The sequence below is a fragment of the Oryzias latipes genome, chromosome 8, assembly GCF_002234675.1.
Source record: "Oryzias latipes chromosome 8, ASM223467v1".
NCBI lineage: Eukaryota > Metazoa > Chordata > Actinopteri > Beloniformes > Adrianichthyidae > Oryzias > Oryzias latipes.
Genome location: NC_019866.2, coordinates 15,092,515 through 15,098,000, shown reverse-complemented (window position 1 = coordinate 15,098,000; position 5,486 = coordinate 15,092,515). Strand labels below are relative to the sequence as shown.

Below are 5,486 nucleotides of genomic sequence, written 5' to 3'. Positions count from 1 at the left end.
TTCTTCAATGATTTGTGATCCTCACTGGTGTCCATGGATTGCATGAAATCTTTCCACCTTTATACACCTTTGTCATGGTAGGGATAACACATCAATGTAAGGGTGGGGTCATCTGAGAGAGCTCAAGGGTTAACATCACATCATCATCATACTGAACTTGTTCTTCAATGAATCTTTGTAGTGAGAGCCTCCAGTGTATTTCATTCCACTCCAATCCTTTCCCTGCAGGCTGTCTGATCCAAGCTGTGTAGTAGCTGCTCACAGAATAAGAGACCTGACAGGTGATGGTCAGCCTCTCACCTGGCTGCAGACTCACAGAGCCTGGCTGTGTCAGCTGTTCACACTTTACACCTGAAGAGGACAAACAGTTTAATGGTTAATGGTGGGACAACAGTGAACAGTGTCTTTGTCTGAGTCAAACTCACAGGATCCAGCAGCCAGACCAGCAGCAGAACTACAGAGAACATGATGATGAAGATGACGAAGATGACTGATTGGAGTTTCTACTTGGCTGACAAGCCATCAAGTTTTTTTTAAGATGAAGTATTTGATTAACAATGTACTGAAGGACATGATTAATAACTTTGTTTTTGTTTATTTGGATGACATTTTTTTTTTTTTACCAGACCCTGTTGTCCATGTGCAGCACGTCAGAGCCATCCTTCAGCGCCTGCTGGAGAATCAGCTTTTCTGTAAAGCTGAAAAGTGCGATTTCCACACCTTGCGAACTGAGTTTCTCTGGCATGTGGTCACTCCAGGTGCTGTCCAAATGGATGACTCCAAAGTTCAAGCTGTCTTGGAGTGGCCTGTCCCGACAGGCAGAAAACAGCTACATTATCATCCTCCTCCTTTCCTGTCATTCCTGACAGCTGCTTGCATTTAGTTAATTGGTTTCTCGTATTATTTAAGATCACCTGTTTCAGCAGTCTGTGTCGCAGTGTAGTTTCTGTTTGTTCATTATGTTCCTGGTTTGCTTGGCTTGTTTCAATGGACAGGATTCCTTAGTTATATTAAATACTTCTCCTCACTTCACTTCCTTCTTTGTTCCTGCATTTGCGTCACCTTGATTTCCCGTAACAGAAACTGCTTCAAAAACCAAAATTACGAACTTATTAATACAAACGAAATGTCTTGATTTGTTTTGGTTATCTCAAGATAAAATTTAAGTTGCCATTTTCAAAATAAAATTTTCTGTTTGGCGACTTTTTTTGGCAAAGGCATGGACCATAAGAATGGTCTCTTTGTATTCTCGTTAAGCTCTGATTGGGTGGATTTTTGTATTTGGGTATTTTAGTTATGTGATGGCATTTTCTGTATTCTGTCTTCCAGTGTCATAAAAGCCCATGCGGGCTGGGCACACGAGTGCATGACACTTAAAAAATATCAAACTGAACTAGTTGTTCTTGTTCAAATTATAAACATGGATGTTTCTTCATGTATTTAGTGACATTTTTGGGTTTAACTTATTTTCTTTTTTCCTGACGTCAAAGGTTACATCAGATCTTAGTTGTTAAATCTAAAGATCTTTTATCTATTATCTAGTTGTCTTGGTAAATCTAATAATTTGCTTTTCATTACATTTTCAGGTCATTTGTTTGTCACACGTATCTTTATTCCTTGTGTTATAATTTGCTCATAACTAACACATTTCTTTAGTCTACACTGATATTAGCAAATGTTTTTAGTTTTAAAATAATCTTCGTGGTTTTTTTTTAGTTCCAAACATGTTTCTCTTGTATCTATTTCTTGGTCTAACTGCTGCACTGACTAAATTATTTCTTTTGTCTCATAATAAATGTTTCAGGGATTTTCTGCATCTGTTTCCTCTCTTTGGGTTGATGCAGTTAATAACCTGCCTCTAAGTCTAAATACAGATTACGGTATTCAGCTGTTTCTGTTTATATTAATTAGCATTCATCTGATTCAGTTTTTAGTACATCCTGGTCAGGCCATCTTTAGTTTCTTCCTTCTTTCATAGATTTTTTTTTTTTTTTTGTCAGCTAAATTTTTTCTATTAGGTTTGTTTAAAGTTTTAGTTAAGCCTGATCTTCTCTTTGATTCCTTCACATCCCATTCCTGATAATCAGGGCCGGCCTGATTATCAGGGCATTTATTTTGTTTGTCATTTATAAATGAGAATCTTTATTTCCAATTTGTATTTGGCAGCTTTGATTCTCCATATTCCATGCCAACGCAAGATTTTTAGACACACTCAATGTTGAAAAAGTCAGATTACCTGACTTTCTATAACAGATTTACAACAGTTTTTATACTGACATAAACTGGAAAATGCAGATCGCACTAAACATGTGTTAGCAAAACAATTAAACAATAAGATAACGTGACTTAAAACATTTATCAGCCACCATACCATTATCATTATCTACTTTTCTATGCTCTCCACCGTTTTGGAAGGTCAAGTTCGACCTCATCTTTGAAAACTTGGATATCAGAATTATTATCGAGTTTTGCATTTGGAAATTATGACAAACGGGTAATTTATGTACAAACTTTACCTCGTATCGATAAGTATTTTACGTTAATCGTGCAGCTGCGCACAGAAAGGCCAGGATCATGTAAAAATACGGCCCCAACATCCTCCAAACTTACCTTGTGATTGATGTTAAAGTTCTTCATCTTTTTTCAGCGCCTGATGAAAAAGTCTCTTTGGCAAGTTCTCTTGTGGTCCCTTTGATCAATGTGACAACTTGCGCTCGTAAATGCACACTGTGCTAGGCTCAGATGTTGACCAATCATTGCTAAGAGTGGCATAACGTAATTATTTGGGTTGCCAGATTGGTTCAGGTATGTTGAAAGGGAGGATCATTAAAGTGCAGGCAACATTCTTTTGCTCAACATTCGCAGCGCACGTTGGTAGGGAAGTGCTATTAAATGGGTTGCCAGATTTGGGCCTTTTTTTTGCCACTTTGGGGCCCTGTTGGTGACGGCAGGGCCCTACACGGCTGCGTAATTTGCGTATAGGGTGGGCCGGCCATGCTGACAATGATTTGTAGTTTGTGTGTCATGGTGCCTCTGGCAGCGCTCCTCCCCCTCCACTCTCTGCTCTTCTCCTGAGGACTCCCAGCTGTTTCCACTCAGCTCATCTACCTGCAGCTCTTCTTAATGAGACCAACATCCAGCATTCATCGCCAGTTCGTTGCTCCTCCATGGTGCATAGTCAGGTCATTCATGTTCTCGCTCTAGAAATTTTGACCTCAAGTAATTACTCCCCTATGCCTTGTTTCAGGAAAAACCCACCACAAGTGTTAACCTGGGATTGCCTCCAGAACTATCAGTCCTCCTCAAGCTCGGCTCGTTACCTGTTTATGCCAATCCTCCAACTCAGCCACTAGAGAAAACCTCCAGCCACGCCACGACTTCAAGCCAGGATTGCAGTTACGTGCTCTACTACTCACCTGCTGTCCTCGGCCGAAATCCTCGTCATGGGATCTACATCCTACAAAAATAAATCAACTAACTTACCTCATACTCTCCTGTTTTCCTTCCAGGTTCCAGCACCTGGGTCTGCCTCAAGTCCTTGATATCATGACATTGTGATTTTTAAACTATAACACAGACACTCTCCAGCTCCTGTTTCCTGTTTCAGTGGTAAACAGAGGAATTATTTTGTGTGTGACTCTTCAAACACTTCAGTCAGTGTGTCTCTTCTGCACAGTAATACATTGCTGTGTCTTCTGCCTTCAGATTGCTCATCTGTGGATAAACTTTACTGCTGGAGTCATCTCTGAAGATGGTAAATCTGTTCTTCACTGACTCTGAGTAATAGATAGGGCTGCTGGATGTGTGCACCAAAGCGATCCACTCCAGTCCTTTCCCGTGAGTCTGTCTGATCCAGTTCCACACTGAGCCTCTAAAACCAAATCCAGATGTTGTACAGGTGAGTCTGTGGGACTCTCCAGGTGTTTTAACTGCTGCTTCAGATTCTGTAATGCTCCAACCTTCAGCACTGCTCAAAACAAGCAGAACAAACACAAACAAAGGTATTTCTCTGTGAGCCATGTTGACTGTCTGCTTAGAAAAACATTGATGCTCCTGAAATATGAAATCAGAAAAATCTGCTTCTTGGGATATTTTAAGTAAACTCCTCCTACATCCTGGTTCAACTTAAACAAATGCAAAAAAAAAAAAAGGAAAATGGTAAAAAAAATAAAGATAAATGTGTGCTAGGGAGTTAATTTAGAATAAGAAAAATTCAAAATAAAATAATGTTTTAAAAAATCAGTGTATAAATAATAACTGAAGGTTAAGATTTCTTTTGACTGACAGTTAAATGAACAAAAAAAAATCCAAGTTGGTGTTGAAGAGACAACACTTCTGCCCCCTGGTGTTAAAGAAAGAGAAAGTACAACATCTTTTGACAATTCAGATTATTTACCATTTTGTTTTTTCCAACTGGATTTGGAGTTTAAAGTCAATTGTTGTTATTGTGATATTTATTTTGTTTACTTATTAACATGTTTCATTCAAATCAGCAGAAAAGAACGTAACAGTATTTCTTTTTTGAATGAACTAAAATGTGAAATATATAATTACAATTTCATAAAATGTGATTGTTTTTATTCATTTTTCCTGAATCTACTGTGTGGTTTAAAACATAAAAAAAAATCTATAAAAAATTAGGACATACATTAAGAAATGATCTTGTACACCTTTAGCAAAAACAATTTTACTAGTATCAACCCAAATAGCCCCAATCCATTCAGATGTTTTTCCAACAGGTTGTCTAATCTCATATTTTTCTGATATTTACTTAACAATATCTGTCCCAATATCTAGCAAATGTTATTTCCTATTTTGTTTTTTAATTATCACAGCAGTGTGAAACTGTCTGCAAAAGTGTTTGATAATTCAGGGCTGTGTTGGTAAAGTGGTTAAAGAAATTTTTTTTCTCTCTCAAATGTGTATTTTTTGACTGAAATGTGTCATTTTGCAAACAATCTAGGAATTCTGCAAATGGAGTGGGCTGTTTGGAAAATTGTGATGATATTTTTAGAAATGGAAACCGGTTATCAAGATTCATAAATGTTGTGTTAAGGAAATTCTAACAAGATTCAACAGCTTCTCTAACGTTTGTCTCCCTCTTGTGAAAATAGAGATTTGCACTTTTATGTGTTGAACATCTTTTGTATTATAGAGAAATAGAATTTTATTGACTATTAAAAATAACTGTAATAATAACAAATAAAAAATATTAACAAAAAACAAAAAAAAGGGGTTCATACAAATATACACCCTGTTTATCCGAAGATACATAACGTCATTTTGTAATAGTAAAACATGTCCAACATAAAAGGCCTTCAGCTCTCATCTGTTTGCTAAGTTGCTGGACAGAACATGTTATAAAAACAACTGTATTACATGTCCTCTAACATGATTATCACCTCTATGATGGTATGTTTGTTAATTTATAATACAAAGAGAAAATAAGACAACACTTTAAACTTTTTTTTTAATAAAATCATTAA

The 5,486-nt window shown here is 37.0% G+C and overlaps 1 long non-coding RNA gene across 1 annotated transcript; it reads left to right on the top strand.

The window, feature by feature from the left end:
* The first annotated feature begins 428 nt into the window (after window positions 1-428).
* On the top strand, window positions 429-3,850 carry LOC110015493. The gene is made up of 3 exons (XR_002290698.2): window positions 429-3,395; window positions 3,510-3,609; window positions 3,706-3,850. It is a non-coding gene; the product is annotated as an uncharacterized LOC110015493 (long non-coding RNA).
* The last annotated feature ends 1,636 nt before the right edge of the window (window positions 3,851-5,486 follow it).